This window comes from Microtus oregoni, unplaced genomic scaffold, assembly GCF_018167655.1.
Source record: "Microtus oregoni isolate MIOR12 unplaced genomic scaffold, Mior012 000012F_ref0000307, whole genome shotgun sequence".
Taxonomy (NCBI): Eukaryota; Metazoa; Chordata; class Mammalia; order Rodentia; family Cricetidae; genus Microtus; species Microtus oregoni.
This window is the reverse complement of record NW_024543071.1, coordinates 4,150,345-4,178,105: the sequence shown is the minus strand read 5'-3', so window position 1 is coordinate 4,178,105 and position 27,761 is coordinate 4,150,345. Positions and strand designations below refer to the sequence as shown.

Genomic DNA, 27,761 nt, shown 5'->3' with positions numbered 1-27,761 from the left:
AGGACTGTTGCTGGCACACAGTGGAAAATGAGCCACACGGCCATTCAAGAAGCATGAGGTGGGCACACACACCACACCCCATGATCTTGGCTCCACAGCTGTCTGCGTCAGTGGCAGCCTGAACAGTCCATTGGGGACACACACGCTGTCTTCTGCCTCAACTTCTCAAGAACGACAGATTGCACAAACACAATCCCGTTTCACTTAGGATTTTGTGATCAGTATTTGTGGCATCTTGCTGACTCAGCCCATCCCAGCAGGCATCCCTGTCAAGCCTAGGTTCTATTTCTTGCCGTCTGTTTGGTTTCTTTCCTAATTGTACTTCATGTTCCAGCTCCCACCATCACAGAACTCTCATGCGTTGGTAACGACTTAGGCTGTGTGAGACAGTTTCTCACTGCCGTCCATCACCAGAGACAATTTCTATTAATCTGGGGACTCATCTAACCTACTGGAGGCCCATAAGGAGACTCTCATGGCGTACACAGTTCCTCACATATACTATGAGCAAAAGCTTAGAAATAACAACCTGTGAACCTGAGATCCCTCTGCACACGACCTGCTCCCTTGTCCGTAAGACAAAGGGGACCTGACCAGCTGGGTGTGAATGAAGGGGCACACAGAGATTATTCTCTTAGGTTCATAGCGCAGTTTTCAGAAAATGAGAGCTAATTTGCCTGCCTGGCCTCAGAGCTGGGTGCAGGCGCCTGAACTAATTGCAAAGGGACAGGAGGGAGGCAGTGAGACAGAACCTGGCTTCCAGCAACCACAAGGTTTGTGTCTCTTGCAGGTTCCTTGGCCAGAGAATGTCAGTAGCTGCTTGCTGCCAGCCACTTCTTTTGCTGCCGAAGAGCCTTAGAACCCATGTGACATTCAGGGACTCTGCACTTGACCAACACAAGGAGCAACAACATTTTTTAATGTTTGTCAAGTAGGAAAACCGCACTGGGCAACTCATGAGAGACTGCTAAGACCCGACATAGGAAGGACATTAGAGTGAGAAGCTGATGCGTGTAGAAGAGCATGGTATATATAATAGCATGTTGTTCTATATAAAAGCACAATATAATATATATATATATATTATTATTATATATTAGTGTGTTGTTCTGTACAGAATGTCTCCCGTCCTCATTTGCTGAAAAAAGTTTAGGCATGATGGTGCAAACAGCGTGTTCCTGACCCCCTTTCTGGAGAACAAGGTTCTTCTTGTGAGGTTTGGTCAGGGGCAGGTGTGGTTTCAAGCTAAACATACCACTCAGATTCTTAGCATCTTAGCCTGGATCTGAAGAATACCTGGAGGCTGGAACCCAACATCACAAGCCACCTGCATTCTTTCATCTACCTGATAAGATCTCTCTCTGTTTACCACCAAATTCACGTGTTCTACAGGCATTAAGGAGGGGCATGCATGCTATCAAGATCTCCGAGAGCAATGGATGTCAAGGCCCCAAATCTATTCACAGGGGCATTAAGAGAGAGGTTTTTCAAGAGCACCTGCTGCTGCCGGGGGCGGGGGCGGGGGGGGGGGAGAATCTGTGAGCCTCTCATTTTCCTCCAGTTAACTCCTGTTTTCCAGCAAGTTTATCCCCACTGGGTATCATTCTAACCCTGGGCATGGTGCTTATGCATCAGCCATTTTATCCCAGCTGCACCACCCTTGCCTGGCAGTGGGATGAGCAACAGCGCTCCCATTGGTGGATAAGGAAGTTGGGCTTCAGAGATGCTGAGCAGCACTCTCAAAGTAACAGCTAGCTTGAGTGCAAAGGTCCGCACCTCGGCCCTTCTGGACCTACTGTGTTCCTGCCCTTCTAAACCTACCATGTTCCTGCTCTTCTGGACCTACCATGTTCCTGCCCTTCTGGACCTACCATGTTCCTGCCCTTCTAAACCTACCATGTTCCTGCTCTTCTGGACCTACCATGTTCCTGCCCTTCTGGACCTACCATGTTCCTGCCCTTCTGGACCTACCATGCTCCTCCCAGACTATTAGGATAAAACAGGAAGTTATTACAAGCAAGGTATTTATTTAGCCAATTTTGTGCACTATTCTGAAAGTACCTCTAGAGTGGCTTTTAGAGAGAACACGGACAGTGTATGAGGAAAAGGTATCTCTAGGTGGGCCCAGGACCTTGGTTATCGCCAAAGTAATTGTGCAACCCTTGAATTAGAAATCCTTGTGCATACTTAGAAAGGCAGATGCTATCATATCTCCAAAGGCTGTCATATAAAAGATAAAAAAGTTTGCAATGCTGGGGGCAAGTCTCCTGGAAGAAGAGAACTCATAGACTCAGTTGTCCAACATGTAAATTAGTGTTCTAGAAGATACTATGGCGGTTCCAACTAACAATCCAAACACAGACAGACACCCAAAGGAAATGGAGTCACGTTGATCAGCAATCTGCCAATGACCAAGAAATGGATAAAGACCATGCTATATCTATCTACACAATGGAATATTATTTATCCACAAAAAGAATGAAATTTGGTCTCTTACAGCAACATGAATGGAACAGGAGGACATTACGTTAAGAGGTCAAAGTAGGATTCAGAAAGACACATGCCATGTGTTCTCAAATTTATACATTGACCTCATGGAGGTGGACAATGGAGTCATGGTTACTAGAGCCTGGGAATGATGTGGGTAACGGAGGGTGGAGAGAGGATGGTTAACACTTCCAGAGAGCTGTCAGGCATGAGGAATGGCTTCCGGTGTAGTAAGGCACACCAGAGTAACTATTGTTGACAGCTGAGTATTTCAAGACAGGATATGACATGTCCCCAGTGCACAGGAACGGCAAGTGTCCCAGGTAACAGATATGCGAAATGCCACAACTGATCATACAACATACATCCACTAGTTTTTAAATGTCACACTGTATTTCATAAGTACACACAATCACTATGTGTTGATCAGAAAATACTAACAAGCAGCCATGTGGTTACATGTCCTGAGTCCAGTCCTAGAAAGGTTGACACAGAGATCAGAGCCTGAACATGACGATTCCTCAGCTCAAAACACTAAGACAAGCAATAAACAAAAATAATTTAAAACATGCAGTCCCTCCCAACATTGCCCAGGAGTAGGGGTCAAGAATCTCTTCCTAGTCAATCCCTCGGGCAATTCTTCCACTTTCTCCAGATGAAGAACCTCAGGATTCTTTTCTAAAAAGTCTTTGTATTTATGTAGGGGGGTGCGGGGGGTGCATGTGAGTGTATTTATGTGTGGGGGGTATGCATGTAAGTGTATTTATGTGTGTGGGAGTGTGTGCATGTGAGTGTATTTATGTGTGAGGGGGTGGTGCATGTGAGTGTATTTGTGTGTGAGGGGGTGGTGCATGTGAGTGTATTTGTGTGTGGGGGTGTGTGAGTGGGTGGTGCATGTGAGTGTATTTATGTGTGTGTGTGTGTGTGAGGGGGTGGTGCATGTGAGTGTATTTATTTATGTGTGTGTGTGTGTGAGGGGGTGGTGCATGTGAGTGTATTTGTGTGTGGGGGTGTGTGAGTGGGTGGTGCATGAGAATGTATTTATGTGTGTGCGGGTGTGTGCATGTGAGTATATTTATGTGTATGTGAGGGGGTGGTGCATGTGAGTGTATTTATGTTTGTGCAGGTGTGTGCATGTGATTGTGTTTATGTGTGTGTGTGTGAGGGGGTGGGCATGTGATTGTGTTTATGTGTGTGTGTGTGTGAGGGGGTGTGCATGTAATTGTGTTTATGTGTGTGTGTGTGTGTGAGGGGGTGTGCATGTGATTGTGTTTATGTGTGTGTGTGTGTGTGTGAGGGGGTGTGCATGTGATTGTGTTTATGTGTGTGTGTGTGTGAGGGGGTGTGCATGTGATTGTGTTTATGTGTGTGTGTGTGTGAGGGGGTGTGCATGTGATTGTGTTTATGAGTGTGTGGGGTGTGCATGTGAGTGTATTTATGTGTGTGGGGTGTGCATGTGAGTGTATTTATGTGTGTATGAGGGGGTGTGCATGTGAGTGTATTTATGTGTGTATGAGGGGCTGTGCATGTGAGTGTATTTATGTGTGTGTGTGAGGGGGTGTGCATGTGAGTGTATTTATGTGTGTGGGGTGTGCATGTGAGTGTATTTATGTGTGTGTGTGAGGGGGTGTGCATGTGAGTGTATTTATGTGTGTGGGGTGTGCATGTGAGTGTATTTATGTGTCGGGGGTGTGTTTGTGAGTGTATTTATCTGTGTGTGGGGGGGGTGTATTTGTGAGTGCAGTTATCCACGGAGGCCAGAAGAGAGCAATGGATCCCTGGAGCTGGAGTTTCAGGTGGTTGTGGGAGGTCCCATATGGGTCCTGGGAACCCAAACTCGGGTCCTCTGAGAAACAGGTGTGGGTCTTAACCCCTGAGCCATCGTGCCCTGAATGTCAGCGTCATTATCACTGAGTGGGCCTGCTGAAAAGAGTCAGGAGTTACAGCACTCCTCTCAAGACCACCCTCTTCTGTGTACCCCACAGGTGTGTGCCACCACAGCCAGCAGGACCCATCCTCTTCAGAAACAATGTGACAACACAGGACATCTCTTAAACAGGGAGTGAGAAACTTGAGACTTCTGACCCTCCATTTCAGATTGCTAAGCAAGCCAGCCAGGCTGACTCACAAAGAGAGGAAAGGAACCCGCCTCTCTGGGCTCTTCTGCGCATGTGAATAAAAGGGCCAGCTGAACGGCTGGCAACTGCCCCCAAGGTCAGAAGGGAGACCAAAGTCTGCATTCCTTGAGGTCAGAGCGGAGACCAGTATCAGCACCCCTTGAGGTCAGAGGGGAGACCATGTCTGCATTCCCCAAGGTCAGAGGGGAGACCACTGTCTGCATTCCCTGAGGTCAGAGCAGAGACCAGCATCAGCACCCCTCTAGGTCAGAGGGGAGACCACTGTCTGCATTCCCTGAGGTCAGAGCAGAGACCAGCATCAGCACCCCTCGAGGTCAGAGGGGAGACCAACTGCTTTTCTGCAAGCATTTCCTTTCAGAAAGGTGTGTTAAACCTGAAGGCTTCCCTGCCTGGGGAAGACTTTCACCTTCAACCAGAAATGGGCAGACCAGATCGTTTACCTGCCTTTCCTTCATCTGGCAGCCTAAGCTCACTTGTGTGCATGCAAAACACACACACACACACACACACAGACACAGACACACACACACCTAACTCACGAGCGAAGAAATAGGATCTTTTATCAGAAAACAGGACAAAGCCCTTGTGTATTTTATCCTAACTAAATCAGTGTAGACAAAAGAACCTCCCTACTTTTACAAGGTGAACAAAGACTTCCGCTTTCTGTGGCTATCTTTCAAGGTTTGGTTACTACCAAGTGAATGGCAGTGCTTGCACCAGTGAGGGCTGAAAAGCTGCCTGCTCTATAGCTCAGAGCTGCCCTCGCTGAGCCTGCTCCAAGGCTCTCCTGCTAATTCTCACTCTGATGATTCCATCAGAGCCTGGGTGGTCTCTGCTTCTCCTACTGACCGGGAAAACTGAGGAATGAAGAACACACATTCCAGTTATTGGCTGGTGTACCCCGTGCCCAGCCTTCCCAGCTCTTGCACTGTTTCAGTGGTCAATGATTTACCCTGGAATGGCGGTGGGGAGAGCTGAAGGAGCCTGAGGGAAAGGGAGGGGTGTGTGTGATAATCTTCCAGGGCTTGTTTATCTTATTGGCAAATGGGGGAAGTGCAGGGAACCCCAGAAGCACAGTTCTACCCTTTCTGAATAATAACAAAACCAAAGAATCCAGGCCTGAGATGCAGATTTCTCTAGGGCATGGTAAGAAGTTTGGGGAGGCTTCAGGCCCTCTGACAACACTACCTACTGCTGTAAGCTGTGTCCAGGAGGCTGTGGGTTCACTTTCACAGTAAATAAAATGGCAGGACCACACCTCTGAAACTCCAGTGCAGGGATGAGGAGATCCCAGCAACCTTTGGTGTCCTTAGGCAGAGCCATTACAGAGCCTACCCTGCACCCAGAACCAGTCTCAATTTCCCGTGTTACATCCCTCTTGGAGACAGACATGAAACTCGGAGGACCGTGTGAAATGAAAACCTCAGAGCAGGGAAGATCCCGGACATGTGTGAGACAAGACGATAAACACTCAGGAATGGCTGTGCTCTGGGTTTTCTGGAATATTCAGAAATGCCCACCCAGCCTTTGCTATGACAGGACACTCAATGACTTTAAAGTTCTCACACCAGCCTCACCTCATTTTACTCCCAGAGCCTTTGGGATGAAAAAGCAGGATCCAACAACCTACTTTTACCAAGAGGCAAAGGAGGACTCAGGACAAGATGACTCACTCGGGGTGACATGGCAGAAAGCACAGTTGGCAATAAATCGGGGTACAGATGCTGAGGCCACCTTTTCCCTCTCTGCTACTAAATTCCGTCCTCTGTCAACTCTCATCCTCTGCCGCCAATCAGGTCCTGGCCTTCCACCCCTTCCCCAGGTGGCTGGAAGCTTCCTGCTCATAGATCTCCTGTCTTTTCCAAAGCAACCTGAGAGAGCTGTCTGCTCAGAGAGGCAGAACACAACTCCCACTCCTTAACTGTGGGTGGGCTGCTCCTTCCTCCCGTGGGGAAACAGCGTGGAAGGGATAGGAAAGGAAGAGCTGTGCCGTGGAGAGATCTAACAGTCACTGCCCCAGGCAGGGCCCAGGTCAGGGAGAGCGGCAGGGGCTGCTGGGGCGGAAACGCGCTGCCACTGTGTTCTTTCCAAAACAAAAACAAATCTCACTCAAATCCTGAGAAAAATCATGAGAGAGAGGCAGAGCTACCCAGCATTCTTCAAAACAATCAATGTCATTAAAAATTTAAAAAGTCTATGAAACTGCCAGAGCCGAAAGTAACCCAAGGAGATGTGATGGCTAAATAGAAGGCAATGGTCTGATGGGCTCTTGCTAGTGATAAGTGTAACTGTCCCCCCCCCTTCCCCCATCGAAGAAACTTCCCTTTGCCATAGATGGAGACCACTGCACAATGTCATAACTGGTTGGATGCAGAGGACAAGTGGCTGTGGGGAGCCCAGCCCCAGCTGATAGATCCAGAACACAACTCCTGACCCTAACGCTCAGGGAACATTCTAGAAGAGAGGCTGGAAGAATTCTAACAGCAGGACGACCAGAAACTGGGAGGTCGTGTCCTAAAAGTGACAGGAAGCATTTCCTATGATACCACAAAACATGGCTGCCCAAACAAGAACACCAGTAGACATACTGACATGGAGAGGGAGCTTTCATGGGACCCCACTCCTAGACACAGAACTACAGGTGACTAAGGTGTGCTAACAGGGAAGAGGGAGGGACAGTCTTCCCAGGCACGAGCACTCTGATTGGCTATCCAATACCAAGTGGTCAGCCCTGAGATCATATACATACAAACAACACTGAACAGAAACGCAGGTTGTATTTCTGTCTTTATAAAGCATATGACAAAAGAGAGACCATGAATTAGAGAGGAAAGGCGGTAGAAGAAAGGAATTGGAGGGCTGAAAAGAAAGGGGATGTGATGTCATCATGATTACAAAAAATTAAAATTAAGGGGCTGGAGAGATGGCTCAGTGGTTAAGAGAGCCATTTTAACCACTAACTGCTCTTCCAGAGGTCCTGAGTTCAATTCCCAGCAACCACATGGTGGGTCACAACCATCTGTAATGAGATCTGTTGCCCTCTTCTGGCAAGTGGGCATACATGGAGGCAGGATGTTATATACATAATAAATAAATAAATCCTTAAAAAATTAAAATTAAGAACACTGAAGAACATGGGCCTTAGTTGATGATGTTAGGAATATTGTCTGGCTTATTATAAGAAATGAAATTAGACCTACATATTAATAATGAGGGAAACTGGGTCAGGTATGGAGCCTACTGCATCATATCTCACTTTCTGTACTCTAAAAATGTTTTTATATTTCTGAGTAAAGCTTATAAAGGAATAAAAACAGCTACAGAAATACCTCCAGCAGCATGCCAGGTCACAATACATCGAGTTCAAGGTTCTCTGTAGCTTCAGAGATGTCAGTAACACTGATGGCTAAAATGGAACGTGCTCAGCTGAGCCGTCAGGCTGAGGAGTCTTGAACCTGGCAGTCTCCACTCCAGGGACCGAGCGCTTGAACATTATGTGCAGGGTTAACACCCAAACTCTCTGGAGTGGGACTTTAGGGCCACTTCCTGACCCCACTGCAGTGTTTCTCCTAAGGCCTCTGTTTGTCCTGCACACCCTGCTTAAATGATTCCTGCTTGTCCAGCCTCTCCAAATCCAACCTGACTGGCCTGGTCCAGTCCAGGACACCCCGGGTTCTGACACAGCTCTGAGCTTCTGAGATAGCATACGTGGGTCAGAGGTTTCCTTTACTGTATCCTTGCCCACCAATTCTAACTCAGAAATGGAAAAAAAAAAGAGGGGGGACTATATTGGGGATCTTGGGAACTGCAATTTGAGACACGTTTAGAAAGTGAAGCGACATTCAGGAGGTGAGAGGCAAGTATTCACAGTGAGAAGTCAGAGTTAAGGACTCTGTGTGGCTGGTCATGTGACCTACCAAACACAAGAGTAGTAAAATGCTCATAAAACAGGAGTCTGAAACCTCTCTGGGAACATGGGGTCATTTGTTCTAACTGCTGGTCATCAAAGAGGGAGGTAAAGAGCTCACATCCCTGGCTGCAGTTGATTCACAGCTGGAAGGTTACACAAATCCAGCCTCCTAAGGGCTTCTCCATTTCATTTGTCTATGTACAGATGTGCGTGTGTGTGGTCTCTGTGGGTGCACACATGTATGTGTACATGTGGAGGTCAGAGGACAGCTGCAGGCATCACTCCTGCGGCTCTGCCTACCTGTGTTGCTGCTGTTGTTTGGCATCAGGGTCTCGCCCCAGCCTGGGACACACCCCATGCGCTACAAGATCTACCCACCAAGTCCCAGGGATCTGACTCTATCTGCTGCCCTAGTCGCCACACAAGGCTTCTCCTTTCTTGTCTTCTCAAAACTGGTTCTGGAGACTGGTCTCGAGTCTTCATGCTTCAGGGCAAGCCCTTTGCCCACCGAGCTATTACATCAGCCCTCAAGTCTTTTAAAAACCCCTTTCAGTGTTACCGCAACGTAATTTTCCTTGAATTCGCAGATTCCCAAACACTGAGTATGTACCACTGCCTTGACTGATGATGATGTGGGAGGGCCCAGCCCACTGTGGATGTACCATCCCCCTTCCCCCTGTCCAGAAAGATGGGCCTTGGGTATACAAGAAAACAAGCTGAACAAGCCATGTGGAGCAGGCCCATAAGCGGCAGCATTTCTCTGTGGTCTCTGATTCCATTCCTGCCTCGGTTTCTCTCAGTGATGGACAGTTACCTGGAAGAATAAGATGAAGCTAACCCCTTCCTCCCTGACTTGATTTTGATCATGGTATTTTATCTCAGCAATAGAAACCCTAACCAAGACACCACCTAGCACCGACTTGTTCTTGTTCTGTGTTTGTTTCACAATGCATCAAATCCTGTCCTCACACAATCCCGAACTCCGTGGCCAGTTCCCACATATTCTGTGAATATTTCTGACCCATGATATAAAACAGGCATAGCTCTCTCCTCTGCCTTTCTGCTCAGGCCCAGATTAGGGAACCCAGGGTTACTGCTCAATACTAGACTAGGGCATCTCCATGTGAAGTCACACGGTAAACAAATGACTCAAGACTACGACTACGGTGGAAAGCATTAGGAGCTAAGTCCAACTCCCAGAACCCGCGGGGAGAACTATATGGTGAGAGTGGGGCCAGGAGGAGCCCTGGAGCTTGCCAAAACCGAATTCTAGGTAAAAATCAGAAACCCCACCTCAAAAAGAAGGTGGGACAATGCCCAAGGAATATATGACAACTGAGGATGCCCTTTGACCTCCACACATTTGCACACACATGCAGACGTACCCCCTACACATGAACATACACTTACAAGAACACTAGTAAATCAGTATTACAAGTGACATTTCCCGAACACTGCCTAAGCTCCAGGCACCGTACTGTCCTGGTATGTCAATCACAGACAGCCCTTCCCCACAGATGTCTTAGGGGATTCTGTTTCCTATTCTTGGTTTGCAGGGAAGGAAACCCAGACAAGAAGAGTTGAACACCTTTTGCAAGGTCACACATCTAAACCAGTCTATTACAAAGCACACTTGAGGACTATGGAAGGACGGGGATTCCCACAGGAAAATCTTATCCAGCGTAGAAGGAAACACAGCTAGGGCAGCAAGGTTCTGAGATTCTGACTAGCCAGCTCAGAAGAGGTGAACCCCAGCTGCACTGGAAGAGATGCCTGCTAGGAGAAAAATAATAATAAGCAAGCAATGGTGGAAAGCATTTCAAATACAAGAACTACTCTGTTATCTCTGTGGAAAGAGTGACAGGCAAGGATGAGACAGCAAGGAGGAGCTGCCTGCCACCCGAGGACACTCCCGAAGCCCCAGCAGAGGCCAGGAAGTCTTAGGTTGAGATTGCCTGGATGCAGCCACAAGAGGGGACTTTGCATGGCGAGGGTGACTCTAGGAATTGGGAGCAAGGCTCAGCGGGTAAGAATCCTAGCTGTACATAGATGAGGACCTGAGTTCAGATCCCCAGCACCCACGCGAGAAGCCTGGCATGGTCATGCGTGTACGTGTAACCCAAGTGCTGTAGGGAGCAGAGATCACTGAAGCTTCCTGGCCAGCCAGTCTAGAAAAAAAACAGTGACCTTGAGACTCCATGAGACCCTGTCTTGAGGGAACAAGGGGGACCAGGTTAGAGTCTCTCTCTCTCTCTTTCTCTCTCTCTCTCTTACACACACACACACACACACACACACACACACACGGACTCTAGACTCCTACCCCCTTGGGAGTCTGTGCTGGAGCCCCTGCTTCATCCCCCAGCCGGCTTTCCCTGCTCCTGCGACCTTCTAGGCACACATCCTAGAGTTGTGCGCTCTCCCACCTCCCACTCCCTTCCTCTGTGCTAGAGCAGCACAGGAAATGAGAACTGCAAGTGTTTAATAAATGTGCGGGGTGCTTAATTTGCAGTTTACTCTGTGGCTCATTTCCTGCTGCGGCAAGTGGTAGTTACTAGAAGCTGCACACGAGGTTACCCTGTCATTACTGGTCCAAAGTGAGCCTTCTCTTGAATTGGCCTCCACGACCTCACTTTCTGATACCTTGTGAGTCTGGTAATCCGGGTTATTACTTGGCACAAACAGTTCCACAGGCAGCCTCTGTCCTCCTCTACTTGCGCCACTTGTGGCTGTCCCCATGCCTGAGTTCTCTTTTCCGGAGCTACCTGCTCACCCCTCTGCTGGGCTCCCGATGACAGAGTCAGCCCAGGCTCAAATCCGGTTAATCTCATTCCCCTCGAGGTGAGGAGGTGCAGAGATTACCATCACGCAGCCCAGCCGGGCGATTTCCCCGGTGACTCAGGTCACATGTTTGTTCTCTGTGCTCTGCTTGCCTTCTGCAGAAGAAGGTGGGTCTCAGAAAGAATCTGACTTCAGCGGAGACTTCAAAGAGTGACTTCCTGGACACACTGTGACTGCTGTGACTCACCAGGCCAACTCTCTCCTCTGGCCTCTCTCGGACTGTTGGAATTTTACCTTTTAGTACAGTCAGAACGGATAAATCACAAGAGTCCTTGGTAGGGATCAAAATGGACTCTGCTCTGGAAATTGAGGGACATGTCCCCAGCCCATCCCTTTCCTGTTAAAATAACGTCACAGAGGAGTCAACAGCAGGCCCCAGGGTGGCACGAGGCACCTTGTAAAGATCATTTTCTCCTGTGGGTAGCAGCCTGGGCACTAAAGCCTGTGTCAGCTGAGTCACAGTGGATAGCAGCCAGGAACCCATAGAGACCCGGAGGTCTGAAATAGGACAGAAGCCCCTTCTGGAATTTTATAGAACTCTTAAGGCCACTGGAGACCTCAAATGGTCTCTGCACCTGAAATTCCTCCTAGAACCGGATCAAATCAAACCCTCCTGGCAGAAATGGACTGGGTGAGAGCCAAGACCATCCTGATTGTGAGATGGGAAAGGACCGGTGTCATCTGAGCCATCTGTGGGCACACGAGTCGAGAGAGAGGGTTGGGAAGCACATAGGCCGAGAATTCACCCTGGACTCCGTCCCTTAATTCCAAACCCCAACCCCTTGGAGGGGTTAAACAACAAAGCATGAAGGCCTGACGTGTGGATTGGCATGTCCATGCCCAGAAGAAACCACAGAGCCCCCACTGCTTCCTCATAAGTTCTAGGACACACTTGGAGTCACACCCAGCTAACTGTTGGAGATACGCTTGTGGGGTGCCCAGGGTCTGTACAGCATGTCACACTATATACAAAGAGCCAGATATGGCTTCTACCTATACTTCAGCGGCCCTATCCTACAGAGAAGGAGGCAACTCTCAGAGGTTACGATTCCCTCCAGCAGCTGGACTCTGGGGCAGTTAGCTATGCCCTTACTCAGCCTTACTCGGTAGCGTAAGGGTTGCTAAGGTGGAGGTAGCTACCCCGTGGAAATTGACATGTTTTACAAATCGCTGTCTTCCGCTAGGCCCGTTGGAAAGCTGACTGTTAAACATTCCCCTGGGCACCACTGTCCCAAGGTCACACTGCCAGCAGGAACAGAGTGAGGCTGTGTTTGTCAGCTGCAGTAGAGGCATTTGAACCCTTCCCCAGAGAGACTTTCCCTCTGCTCGCTCGCTCACTGGGAACAGGCATTCCCAGGCACCCTCCCAGCGCCTCTAGGGTCTTCACCTACACTGGGGAGGGGGGCAGGGACACAAAAACATAAGCCCCACGTTTGCGGGTACCAACTGCTGCGTCAGGGAAGCTACGGTTTCTAAAACTGCTCTCCCCTCCCGGATCCTCCCAGACCTGAAGCTCAGCCCGTTCAAGCTTTTGGTATGACATAACGTTACAGGGTGAGGCCTCTGCAAGCCAAGGCAAACACATAATCCACACGTGTCACCTTGCGAGGTGTTCTATTCTTCCAGGTGACAGACGGCATTAACCCCTGTGACCCGCTCTTTGTCTTATTTTACTGAGAGGCTTCATCTCTGCTCCAGTCAAAGGGAAGTGGTTATCTCCTGGATAAACGCTAGTGAAATCAGGCTGGAGACAGTAAGTAAATGTCTCCATGAGTCTCTTTAGCAGACAAATCCTACTTCCTATAAGCAGTGTGAACCCATTCTGATCTGTGTGCCTGCTGAGGGAGTGTGAACCCATTCTGATCTGTGTGCCCGCTGAGGGAGTGTGAACCCATTCTGATCTGTGTGCCCACTGAGGGAATGTGAACCCATTCTGATCTGTGTGCCTGCTGAGGGAGTGTGAACACATTCTGATCTGTGTGCCCGCTGAGGGAGTGTGAACACATTCTGATCTGTGTGCCCACTGAGGGAGTATGAACCCAGTCTGGTCTGTGTGCCTGCTGAGGGAGTGTGAACCCAGTCTGATCTGTGTGCCTGCTGAAGCAGTGTGAACCCATTCTGATCTGTGTGTCCACTGAGGGAGTGTGAACCCATTCTGATCTGTGTGCCTGCTGAGGCAGTGTGAACACATTCTGATCTGTGTGCTTACTGAGGCAGTGTGAACACATTCTGACCTGTGTGCCCGCTGAGGGAGTGTGAACCCATTCTGATCTGTGTGCCCACTGAGGGAGTGTGAACCCATTCTGGTCTGTGTGCCTACTGAGGGAATGTGAACCCATTCTGATCTGTGTGCCTGCCAAGGTAATGTGAACACATTCAATCTGTGTGCTTGCTGAGGCAGTGTGAACCCATTTTGATCTGTGTGCCTGCTGAGGCAGTGTGAACACATTCTGATCTGTGTGCTTACTGAGGCAGTGTGGACACATTCTGATCTGTGTGCCTGCTGAGGCAGTGTGAACACATTCTGATCTGTGTGCCTGCTGAGACAGTGTGAACACATTCTGACTCTGAGTGCCTGCTGAGGCAGTGTGAACACATTCTGATCTGTGTGCCTGCTGAGGCAGTGTGAACACATTCTGACTCCGAGTGCCTGCTAGATGCTCTGAGCTGCTCTAGTGGGCAGAGGAGCAGGACATACTTTAGGGTCCACTCCAGCTGGGCCTCCAACACAGGCAGAACTTACTGGAAGGGAAAAGGGAAAGCCACCTATGATCATGGGAAGGGTGGGATAGAGCATGTCTGGACATACTAGGAAATCGGGTCTGGCTGAAGGACAGTGCCTTCGAGGCCAACAAGGGTGTCTGAGGCAGGAATGAGGTGGCCCACATGTCCCTAAAGGACAATCTAAAGAGCTAGAGGGGTATAGTAAGTGAATGCTCTGGTCCCCTCTAGAGAGCATCAGTTCACACCACAAATGAAGTGGGAGCCCCTGAGTTCAATGTGGGAATGTGGTGAGGGCCAGGAGGTGGCCGCCAGGGCTTAGCCGACTGTCCCATTCCCAGCTCTGCTCCTCATGAGGCAGTGACTGTGAACCAGCTGCTTTTCGTCTCTCAGCCTCGGTTTCCTCCTTGGTGCAGGGAAGTCGAACCTTATCACTTGTGACAGCCTGTAAGTAGACTGAATGCCAGTGGCAGGGACTTTCCTGACAGAAGACAAACACAAAGAGGCCGTGCCTGTCTCTGGCGCTGCTTCAGTGTGGGAAGATGTGAGATCATAGCTTAAGGCCCTTGGTCACAGACTGTCCACACACACCACCTCACATCCCTTGTCTTCAGAATCTCAGGGATGGGTGGCTGTCTTTTCTCCGCATGTTCATGTCACCCAAGGACCACCCAGCTCTGAGTCACCATTTCAGCCTACCATGGTGCAGAGGCAGCAGTGCTGGTTTTAATCCTTTCAGTGAGATGAACTTGGCGATCATACAGCACATCCATTAAAGTGTGCAATTTGATAGTCCTTGTGTATTTGTCGAGTTCTGTAGTGATCACCACTATCTAATGTGTGTGTGAGAGTCTGTGTGTACATGCTTTTTTAAGTGTACCTGTGTGTGCAAGCCAAGGGATGACCATGGCTGTCTGTCCTCAGGTATATCTTCAGCATCGGGTCTCTCACAAGTATGGAATGGGCCGTGTAGGCTAGGCTGGCTTGCCAGGGAGCCCCCAGCTCTGTCTCCCCGGTGCTAGGCTATAAGCATGTTTCACCACATGCAGCTTTTATTTTAGGGGGGTCTGGGGATAGAACTCAGGTCCTTGGGTTTGCAAGGCAAGCACTTTACCGGGCGAACTATCTCCCAAACAAGAAATCCTATGCCCGTAAGCAGCCATGCTTCCCTCTGCTCAGTCCCAGGCTGCTGCTCACTGTCTCTGTAGCTTTCGGACAAAGCAACAGGTTTGGTTGGTACCTGCTAGCGTCATGTCCTCCACATTTGCATGGTAATGAGAAGGAGTCACCCACACATGGGTAGGAACCACCCAAACGTCAACCCCACCCAACAAATGTCCTCATCTCATCACCACCACCCCTGAGGAAGGAGCCCATAAAGAGCCAGCTAGAGGAAGCTGAATTAGAGCTGTCAGACACAGTCTATGCCTCATGTGGGAGTTTCACGAACACAGACTTTCCTGGAGGAACGTCAACACTGGCATCAGCCACCAAAGGTTGTTCAGTGGTAAATCACAATAGGACAGGTGATTGGTGCTCACATAGGGATGTGTGGATGGTGATTGGTGCTCACATGGTAGGACGTGTGGATGGTGATTGGTGCTCACACGGTAGGATGTGTGGATGGTGATTGGTGCTCACACAGTAGGACATGTGGATGGTGATTGGTGCTCACATGGTAGGACATGTGGATGGTGATTGGTGCTCACATGGTAGGATGTGTGGATGGTGATTGGTGTTCACATAGGGATGTGTGGATGGTGATTGGTGCTCACATAGGGATGTGTGGATGGTGATTGGTGCTCACACAGTAGGACGTGTGCATGGTGATTGGTGCTCACACAGTAGGACGTGTGGATGGTGATTGGTGCTCACATGGTAGGATGTGTGGATGGTGATTGGTGTTCACACGGTAGGACATGTGGATGGTGATTGGTGTTCACACGGTAGGATGTGTGGATGGTGATTGGTGCTCACACAGTAGGACGTGTGGATGGTGATTAGTGCTCACATGGTAGAATGTGTGGATGGTGATTGGTGCTCACACAGCGGGTTTTATGGCTAGGTGATTAGTGTTAACAATAGGATGTGTGGACAGGAGATTGGATGCTTACAAAACTCAGGTACTCAGAGAAGTTTAAGACACAATTTTGAATGCTCAAGGAGGTTATATCTTGAAACAACATAGACTTCCCATTTGTTTGTTTAATTCTTTTCCACACAAGAACTGCATTGATTGTGTGTATGCATGTATGCATGTGAGAACGCATTTGTGCAGGGATATATGGGGATGTGATGTGTAGTGTGTGGAGGCCAGAGGTCTGTCTGCTTCAGGTGTCGTTACTCAGGAGTTGCTGACCTGGATTTCTGAGACAGGCCTCTCACGGGAACCTAGGGCTCATGGTATCTGTGAGTAGGTATTCATGATGATGTGGAAGGTCAAGTCTCTAGCTCAGAAAAGCTGACGCAGTGGGTTGATGGAGTCGCTCTCACCAGCTCTGGCTCAGCCCTCCAGCCAGAGGCTCATAGAACAGAACTTCCAACTGAGCTGGCCTATGAGGAGGGGCTGAGGAACACTAGAGCCTTGGAAAAGCTAAACAACATGTCTTCTGAGCAGGGTGACATGAAGAACCAGCAGGGATCGCTGCTGAATAGGTGAAAACCTCTTCTAAAGAGAGTCCTCGGTCATGTCCCATCTGAGCCATCATTCTTGCAAAGCTGATGCTCCCAAATCAAGCATTGCATTTCACCCCATCACAGAGAGTTGGACTAGAGGCATCAAAATGCTACCTGAAGGATGCGGGCACCAAGACCACCAGGTGAAATCATTAAGGAAGTCCCATCAGTGTAGAACATGCTGACCACAGTGAGACACCCCCTGTGGACCTACGCTGTCTTGGCACAGCAGATCACAAGCCTATCTTTCCTCCAGATGAAGTACAGATAGCGAGGAATTGGTGGACCTGGACGGGGCTCCACTTGGCTTCTACCATTGATAAGAAGCCACTCAGGCTCAGGCTGCAGAAGTCTCAGTTTCATTTGGATCCTGTTGTATGTCATAGGAGTGCTTCCAAAGTTGAGACAGGAGTGGTGACAGACATGCCCTGACCCCCAAGGAATAGCCAAGCCTTTCCTGCCGTATGGGAGGTCTTGCTATGACCTCATCTCTCAGACATTCCTGAGGGAAGAGGAGGACTCTCTCCAAAGCATCAGGGTTTTAGTTTCTCCAGAAAGACCTTCATAGGTCAAAATGGAGTGCGAGATGAGATATGATGCCCAAGAGTGGAAGCCAAGAGCTGAGCCGTGACTGGGTGACACTGTGCTTAACCGAGCAGCCATGTCCTAATTAGGAGTAATACATCACAGATTCAGAAGCCTTGCTGAAACTTTAGTAGGTCCGAGTAAAAAGCCATAGGTTTAATAGAAACATACCCGATAGCTCTAAAGCAGGAACACCCAGGTGGAGACATGCTTGTCCACAGAAAACCCTGACTCTGCTTTCATTCAATGAAACTTACATGGGGGGGGCCTGGTACCCAGCACACATGGGTCACACCCTGGACTCAGTCATCTCTGCTGTGTAAACTCTGTTCGTGGCAGAACTGTACGTGGCAGACCTGTAATCCTAGTGCAAGAGGTGGAGGCAGGAAAAACAGAGTTCAAAGTCATCCTCAGTTCACAGTGAGGCTTGTGGGCAGCCTAGGCCACATGAGACTGCTTCAAAACAATGACAACCACAACATACAATAAGAGAAAACGTCGCCTGATGTACATGTCCTAACCAACTGGACCTCAAACTTGTGGGCTTGATCCTGGGGACACAAGATCCGTTGTAGGGGTCGTGATCAGTGTATTTAAGACAGAGCAGAGAATGAAGGCTTGGATGCCACGCGTGACTTTTCTTTTCCAAAATCAAAAATAACTTTCATCATCCTATTTATTTTTTAAATTTCATGTGCATTGGTGTTTTGCCTGTATTTACGTCTGTGTGAGGCTGCCAGAACCCTTGGTACTAGAGTTACAGACAGCTGTGGGCTGCCATGTGGGTGCTGGGAATCCAAGCCGGGTCCTCTGGAAGAGCAGCAGTGCTTAAACCCTGAGCCATCTCTACAGTCTCACTTTATTCATTTTTTTTTGTGATTTTTTTTTTATAAAAGTTTTTTTTTTATTTTTTTTTAAATTTATTTATTTATTAAGGATTTCTGCCTCGTGCCCACAACCGCTTCCCATTTCCCTCCCCCTCCTCCAATCAAGTCCCCCCCCCCTCATCTGCTCGAAGAGCAATCAGGGTTCCCTGACCTGTGGGAAGCCCAAGGACTGCCCACCTCTATCCAGGTCTCGTAAGGTGAGCATTCAAACTGCCTAGGCTCCCACACTTTATTCATTTTTAATTAACATTATTTTCATAAAATATATTCTTATCTCTCCTCTCTCTTCTCCCAGAAACGCCTCCCCACCTCCCACCTTCCTAACTCTACGACCTTTCTTTCTCTATTAAAAGAACAAACAACAGCAACAGAAACCAAGAAAGACACCCTTAAAAAGAAACCTACAAAAACACAAAAAAATGAAAGCCACAATATGCAAGGGAAAGAAGACAAAAAACAAGCCTAAAGAAGGCAATATGAGACAGAGGGCTACTAAACCAGCATCGAGTTCATTAGTGTTGGTCACTCGCTCCTGGGCATGGGGTCTACCCTCAAGTCGCACAGGACTTTGATTCTAGACACTGGTAGGCATCGGTGGGCTTTCTCCTGAGTGTTCTGGTGAGACCCACAGTTGAACCTGGAGGCCCTTTCAGAGTTCTGGCCACAGGGTTCAACTTGAACTGCTTAATTAATTTGAAGAGACAGTCAAATTATTTGCTAGCATCTAAACATGTGGAGATCCTACACAAGAGTCTCCATTTTTAAAGATGTTTTTGAAAACTGAAGGTCAAAATATGGTCCCCTATGGGACCAGGATGGATAGAGAGGGAGGGTTACACTCTCCTCTGTTACGTCACCTGTCTGGTTCTCAGAGGCTCTGTATACACGTCTGACCTTCTTGTCCTCCTCCAATCTAACATGATCCACAAAGCCTTCCTTATGCCCACTGTTGTATTTGTTGGGAATAGGAAACCCGGCCAAACTCAGCTAGTTTCTCCAGCTAGAGGCCTCTACTTTACAGATGCTATCTCATCAATCTGATAAAGAGTTTCTCAGTAATGCTTTAGCCAAGGCTGCGCTCCTGTTCATCCTTCAAAGCCCAGTCAGCCATAACCACGCTCTGCCCTGCCAACACACACTGTATCACAATGACTTATATACGTGCTCCTTGACAGAAAGCAACTGCTCTCTGGTCAAGTCTACATTTCATTTGATCACTTTTCTCACACAGGGTTTGGAAAATCATTTCCCCAACAAGCCTGGCCATCTCCCCAGCCATACACAGGATTCGTTCACTTCCTGCTCATCCAATATTCAATGGCCAATTACTGTGGAGTAGACACAGCGTTGTGGATGCAACCAAATCAACCACCAACCCACCCATTCTGATGTTAAGAGGTTTACACACCCCGAAGGCTCATCTTCAATGCTGTCTGTCACAGAAAGCCTTTTCACTTCCTTTGAAATGGTGACTCTTTCTTCCTCTGAGTCCCCACAGAACGCTGTCTATATCCTCCTCCCGTCACCTCCTGCCCTCCCTAATCACATTCTTATCAGCTCCACTCTTAACGCTGACATTTATTTACTGAAGGTGAGAGCTTCTTAGAGGTTTTATGCTAACCACAATCGTGTGTGGCAGCTCAGAATGGTAATTCCAGCACTTGGGGGGATGAGGCAGGAGGATCAGAGTTCAAGATCATCCGTTATCCAGCTACATTGCAAGTTTGAGGCCAGGCTGGGCTGCATGAGCCCCTGTTTCAAAGCCAAAAACAAACAACAAGCAAAAGGTTTAGCCACGGACTATCTCACAGAAAACAGACCTCAATAAAACTGATTTGCTCAAGGCCACTACGCGAATCCCACAGCTATAGTTAGCCACCAAGTGTGGGCTGGGTCCTCTAGATGAGCAAGAGCAGAGGGGTCAGTTGAGCACCGCAGCCCAGCAGACCCCCTTTCCACCATCAGTCCCAATGCTCTTGACCCCCCACTGTTTCCTGAGATAGGGTCCTGTGAATAGGAGACACCCATAAAACACATTCTGGGGGGTTCTCAATCCTCCTTCTCACTTCCCATTAGACATTCCAGCGAGGAACAGCCTTACTATCTTTTTTATTATTGTTCTTATTGAGCTCTCCATTTTTCTTCACACCCCTCCTTTCCTCCCCTCCCCTTCTACCTTTTCCCAGGGTCCCCATGCTCCCAATTCACTCAGGAGATCTTGTCTTTCTCTACTTCCCATGTAGATTAGATCCATGTATGTCTCTCTTAGGGTCCTCTTCATTGTCTAGGTTCTCTGGGATTATTTTCTTTATGTCTAGAAGCCACTTACAAGTGGGTACATATTATATTTGTCTTTCTGGATCATCACTCAATGTAGTGTTTTCTAGATTCATCCATTTGCCTGAAAATTTCAAGATGTCATTTTTTTTTTTACTGCCGTGTAGCACTCCAGTGTGTAAATGTACCACATTTTCTTTATCTATTCTTTGGTTGAGGGACATCTAGGTTGTTTCCAGGTTCCGGCTATTATAAATAATGCTGCTATCAACACAGCCGAACACATGTCCTGAACATCCTTTGGGCATATACCCAAATGCAGTATTGCTGTGTCTTGAGGAAGATTGTTTCCTAATTTTCTAAGCAATCACTATACTTATTATTTATTTATTTATTTATTAAAGATTTCTGTCTCTTCCCCGCCACCGCCTCCCATTTCCCTCCCCCTCCCCTAATCAAGTCCCCCTCCCTCCTTAGCCCAAAGAGCAATCAGGGTTCCCTGCCCTGTGGGAAGTCCAAGGAACTCCCACCTCCATCCAGATCAGAGAGAGCACGAGCAAGGAACTCAGGACCGCAAGGGGTGCACCAACACACTGAGACAATGGGGATGTTCTATTGGAAACTCACCAAGGCCAGCTGGCCTGGGTCTGAAAAAGCCTGGGATAAAACTGGACTCTCTGAACATAGCGGACAATGAGGACTACTGAGAACTCAAGAACAATGGCAATGGGTTTCTGATCCTACTGCACGTACTGGCTTTGTGAGAGCCTAGGCAGTTTGGATGCTCACCATACTTATTTTCAATGCTAGCCCTGCTATCTTTGATATCCATCTACTGCTCTTTATTTTTCTTAAATGGTTCCCTTCCCGTAATGTTTTAGGTACTGAGCAGCAACAGAAACAAAGGAAAAGGGAAGGGTACAGATGCCTTGGGTATAGACAGGATATAGTGGTAGCGAGTGAAACACCCCACACTTTATACATAATGTATTTGGTTCCCCAGAGACTAAAGAGGAAACCACAGTCCTGGGAGTCAGATGCCTAATGTATCATCTTCTAACCAAGACTTCCACAGAGCTCCATCAATGCAGGAAGTTTGTTTCCCAACTCTGAAGATTATGAGCAATACCCAGAGAACACGTGTGTGCATCTGTACACACCTCTAGCATGGTTTAAAATCAATGCCACCTTCCTACAGCCACATGAGCTCCATCCCACCTCACAAAACTACCGCGTCACTTCCTCCCACCCTGCGGACACCCAAAATCAGGCAACGGCAGCAGCTGGCTACAGGGATGTCACAGGAGACTGACTCTATTACATAACAGTTTCGCTCTACTCGGCAGGGCCTCCAGCCAGCAAGACGCCTGCTACCTTCTCTCTGTCACTTCAGCATTAGGAGCAAGATGAGGTTTGCAGGAGAAATGGAGACATTGGTGATATGAAAAAGGGGAGCCATCTGCAGGATCAATTATTCTACCCAGAGAAACCATGGACCACCTACATGAGGTCAAAGTGTAGTCACTGGAACAGAACCACCAAGATTACCTGAACAGGGTCAGGTTCTACCCCACAACTGGGGAATAAGAAACTCTGGGGTGAGGGACCCAGAAATCTGAACTTAACAATCTCTCCATGAGATTCTGGGGGTTTGAGAATCGTGGCCCTAAACCATGATTTCTCTGATTTTATTTTAAAGCCAGCATCTTCATTGATAAATCCAAGCTATTAAAACAAGCTAGCTTGTTTGATTATAGTGGGACCCAGGCTCACTCCTGGTCCCCTGGGGCACACAGGACCATAACAGCATTAACCACATCAGGACTGACTGTGACAGCATGACCATGTCACTCTACGCAAAAGTATGTTTCAGAGAAAAGAGGTCATGCCCAACAAATATTCTCTCTCCCCACTGTTAGCAAAATTTGCCCTTGAATGTACAGCTCCTGCCAGTGTGGGATAAACGAATTTGGGTCTGAGTCACTCTCGGCTCAACACACAATGAAGTAGGAAGCCAGGCTGCTTTCAACAGTCATGCACCCAGACCAGGTTCAACCACAACGGGAAGAGTTCCCATACCGCTCAGTGGCCAGTGAAACGTCTGGAAAATTCTCCAGCTCTTTATTGTTGGCCTTGGAAAATGCCCGGTGTTCTGACTTTGACAATGTTATGAGCTTCTGTGACGGTGGCACAGAAAAAGTCAAAGTTCATGCCGAGACATGCCTCACAGTAGGGTGAGCCCCCTGGAGCATGTTGTTTCTGCAAGAAGCTGGAAAGTCCACCTTGCTGTTCTCTGGGTACATGGTCAAGTGTCTGTCTGTGTAGGTCAGAAGATAACCTTAGCTCACACTCAGGCACCGTATATCTTGTGGATTTTTACTTTTTTCTTTTCTCTAGGAAGGTTCTTTCAGCCAGGTGTGGTGGCACATGCTTTTAATCCCAACACTCAGGAGGCAGAGACCGGTGGATCTCTGTGAGTTGGAGGCTAGCCTGGTCTACAAAGTAAGTTCTAGGACAGTCAGGGCTATACACAAAGGAACCATGTCTCAATAAAAAAAAAAAGCGGGGGGGGGAGAGAAGAAAGGAAAGAAGAAAAGAAAGCAAGGAAGAACGAGAAGTGAAGAAAAGAGAAAAAAAGAAAAGAAAAAAAATGAAAAAAGAAAAGTTCTCTCATGGGCCCAAAACTTGCCAAACAGCATGGCTAGCCAAGGGAGTCCAAGGACCCCATTTCTCCCTTACTCAGTACAGGAATCATAAACACGCCGCAGTGCCTGGCTTTGGTTTACATGAATGCTTGGGATTAAACTCAGGTCCTTACTGAGTCACCTCCCCAGCCTAGTTCATTGGCCTGGAATGAGGATTTTGGCAACAGGATATAGTTTCTGCATCTTTCCTTGTTACTTGACCAGGTTTTGGAAAGGATATGTGTTGCTTCCCAAAGTTTGGGAGCAGCTAAAGATAGGGCAGGTCAAGCCCTGGCACAGATGTGCACTCTCCGAGGAGTCTTGATGTCATGCAATACTTTAAATATTGCTTTTAGGAGCTCCGAGGAAACTCTGACAACACGTCCCTCCTCGCAAACATGTGCACACGCATTTGACTGGCTGTGAATGGATTTGTTTTTCTAGTTCTTTAAAACTTCAATGAGTTGGTGCATAGGGCAGGGATCCGTTTTTTCCCCCAATGTGATCTTTCCCTCAGCCTTGGGAGTCACGTCTTGCAGACAGTCCTGGAGTGAAGACAGGCTGTCAGAACCACATCGGTACGAGTAGCACCTTAGTTTAGAAAATAGTAAGAGCAATTCACACTTGCATTTTTTTTCTGTCTTGAGTGGAATGTGATGTCAAAACCCAGAGCTTTCCCAAGATGAAAAGCTCACAACTGAGTTGTGTGAATACGTCCTCGATCAAGATTGCTGATCGTGAAACCATGGTTGCTGGGGTGTCTCCTTTAATTGGTAACTTCACTTTAAACCTTACTTAGGAAATGTTCTGGGTGTTCCCTTAAAAACCTTGGGGTTAAGAGAAATAATAACATACCTCTTTAATCTCAGCACTCAGGAGACTGAGGCAGGAGGATTATGAGTTTGAGGCTACCCTGGGCTTCATATCAAGATAAAAAAAAATTAGACAGTGTCGGGAACAGGGTGAAGGTAGGACCGTGGACTTCAGGCCTTCCGCAGGAATGGTTGAACACTCAAAGCTGACCTGGATGGGTTCTTGACTGAGAAAGAAGTCCTTGAAAGATGACCTGTGGTCATCAGGAATGTGTGGAATCTTCACAGAACACTGAAAGAGCCACTGTTCTGAGACATCTCAGGAGACAAACAGTGTGCTCCCTGGGTGGGTAGTGTCTGCCTGGGTGTGTGGGGGAGGAATGGGATCTAAGGGGAAAGTTGTTGCCACCCCAGGCCGCAGCCCTTCCTGACTCCCCAGCTGTTTCACACGTCCATCTATAAAGTCAGCCCACACTCGAGAAAAGCACAGGCGTGCCCACTCCACACGGGTGACAAATGTCTAGTTTCTCCATCGTTGACTTAGGTGTGAAGAGTCATCTGGGAAGAATCCACAGAAGGGATGGGCCTCTGAGAAGCTTTATAAGGCAACATAACTTAAGTTTCTGATAACATAAGGAAAGAGGACTCTTGTATTTCTCATAGGGGCAGCATGGCCAAGGGTGGAGGGGCACAACCCCTCACATAAGACTACAAATAGGAAAGGGGAGGGGCGATGAGCACAGGTTTGGGAGTCCGATGTGGGGGGATTCAGATCTTCTCTTTTCTAGCTAAGCATTCTCTCATACATATTCCCACTCCCATGACTTCTTTCCCCCCATCTTTTGAGTGGGGACACCCCAAAAGACTAAAGACAGAATATGAAATGCTTCCAATTGAGATTTAATGATAGCCTTACAGATGAAGTCAAATAAGATGGATTCAGAAGGCTATGTCTTTAGATGGGATTCAGGAGGAAGCTCTATTTAAGGACGTAGGGAGTCGCCTGAAGGGCCGGCAGGGAACCTTGAACTTTACCTTGTCATTTATTTAAGGTTTTAAGCTGGAAATGGGATGACTGAGAAGATTACTCTGCTGCCAGTCCATAGGTCACAATTGAGACACAGTACATAGGTCACATTTGAATCAGCAAACCTCAGGGCCCTGGAGGATGCTGGACACAGCAGCGATGGCTAGCAACGTGTAGTGTCAGCTTTTCCTGGACAACTAAGATCTAAGGTCCCTCCAAAGGAATGAAAGAACCACTTCTGTACTACACAGGATAGCTATGAACGCTGCCCAAAGCAGCATTGTGAACTCACACATGACGAGGTATCTTGCTGTTGTTTGGTAACAGTTATGGAGTTATCTGCCACAATGTCATCGGCACACTCGGATCTGTAAACTTGAGAGCTCAGCATCCCACGCAAGATGTACCACTTGGACCACACTTTTCTATCATACCTGAGAATGCCTCATCTCTGATACTGGTTCAAGGATTATTAAAAAGAAATTCCCTCCTCTCTTTTCCACCCCACTCCTATTACCTAGGTTGTTCCGTCTTCTCCAACCCTTCCTGATCTCTGTCTAGGTCTAACCTAGGTGAATGGCCAAGGCTTATGGGTTGCATGCAACCTACAGCCCCAGCAAATTCATATGTCAAAGGTCCAACCCTCAATACCTTAGGCTTTTACTTTAGATAGGGTCTCCACCTAGGCAGTCAAATTAAAAGGAGGTTACTATTTGGGTTCTCATCATTTATTAGTGCTCCTAGAAAACATGGGGACTATGGAGACAGAATGTACAATGTGAATAACACAGGTTTGGTGGCAGAGAAGCTATGATGAGTCTACAAGAAAAGAAATGACAAAAAGCCAGCAAAGCACCAGAAATCCAGGGACATGCACAGAGTCTTCCTTGGGGTGATATGGGTTGCCCTTCTGTACGCTGTGTTGTATATGTTGTATTACTTTTTTTTGCCTATGGGAGGGAAGAATATAGCTAGGTGGAAAATCAAAACAGATACAAGGAGAAAGGAGGAAGAGTCAGGGAGATTCCAGCAGCTGCTGGAGAAGCAGGATGTGAGGCAACAAGTCATAAGCCTCATGGCAAGATAGAGAATAACAGAAATGGGTTAATTTAAAATGTAAGAGCTAATAAGTAATAAGCCTGAGCCATTGGCCAAACTTTGATAATTAATATAAGCCTCTGAGTGTTTAGTCAGGAACTAGAAGGTGGGAGAGAAACCTCCAGTTACACTTGGGGACCCACACAGAAAAAAAAAACCCAGCTCTGCAGAATTCTTGGTTGTAATCTTCTAGAACTGAGACAATGACTTCCTGGTGTTGAAGCCACCAAGCACATGTTGTTCTGTTAGTCACTCCCAGAGACTGACTTATCCACCCCCTCCTCCTACGCATCATATCTCCAACCAGGTTCCATCCATTCTTACATGGGTGCTCCTCTCAAATCCAGTGCTTTATTTCCAGATCTAGTGTTTTATTTCCATTGTGATTTACCATAAATCCAAATATCACCCAGTCTTTAAAGGCCCAGATTAAAAGCCATCTGCTCCAGGATGGCCGACCCAGAAGGCTTTAAAGTCAAACTTAGATTTAGATGCTGCTTCTACTGTCAGTTGTGTGTGAGCCTGTTTCACCTCCAATACACAGGACAGGAGTGTGGACAGACACCTCCAATAAATACACAGGACAGGGACAGAGTCACAAAGAAAGAGCTGACTAAATGTAAGAAAGGAAGTCAAGAGAGCTTGCTGAAGACACATCATTTACTCTGTGCTTATATGCATGTGTTTAAGTATGTGCTTTCATGTGTGTGCACCTGTGTGTGTGAGATTGTGTGTGTACATGTGTGCGCAAATGTGTGCACCTGTGTGTGTGAGATTGTGTGTGTACATGTGTGCACCTGTGTGTGTGAGATTGTGTGTATACATGTGTGCGCAAATGTGTGCACCTGTGTGCCTGTGTGTGAGACTCACATACATACTCTCCCACTCACAAATGTCAGGGAGAGAGTAGACATCCCTCCTTCGCAGGAGGATGAATATCGAGACCTCTATTACAGAAATCAAAACAAACAAGTAGGCGCCCAAGTCTAAAAGTCCATCCACCCAAATATGCCACTTCTGCAGCCAAGCTTACTTCTTCACACAGTCACACAGCTTCTGAGCCACAACCATCCTTTATTATTTAAATGAGATTTGTTTGTAACTTTATCTCTGGAATTTACTTATTGTTTTTTGTTTCAAGCAAACACACAAACAAACAAAAAGAAACAGACTCATTTAGAAACTGCCAGAACATGCCAGTTAGCCAGTTAGAGCTTTTCACAGTGGGACCCTGGGATGTAGACGGGTGAGTGTGTGCTGTCTTCAGGAAGACAGATATTGACGGATCAACCCGCAAACCCTTTGGTGTCTCTTAGCCAATGCAGCCAGGACAAGGCGCCCTTGAACACACCGGGGAGACAACCATTTCATCGAAATGCTAGGATCGAAAACTGCCTGCAAATATGAGCAAATGGGCACCTGGTGGGAACAGAGATGATGAGGGTCAAAGGATGGAGCTTCAGATGATCTGCGCTGGGGCTGCTGGGGCTGGCCTGGCTGGCTGAGTGTAGGCTGCTCTCCAGCCAGGCCAACCCCAAGCAGAGACTGAGGAAATGACACTAGAGTGAGCGTAGCAGGGCCCCAGAGACCTTCCTTGCTTCCTGGCAATGACACCACA

General features: G+C 47.8%; 1 protein-coding gene across 14 annotated transcripts in view; it reads right to left on the bottom strand.

Annotated features, from left to right (window-relative positions):
• Positions 1 to 27,761, bottom strand: part of Ablim1 (actin binding LIM protein 1) — a 299,047-nt gene that overhangs the window by 135,807 nt on the left and 135,479 nt on the right. The gene's annotated exons all lie outside the window — the stretch shown is intronic.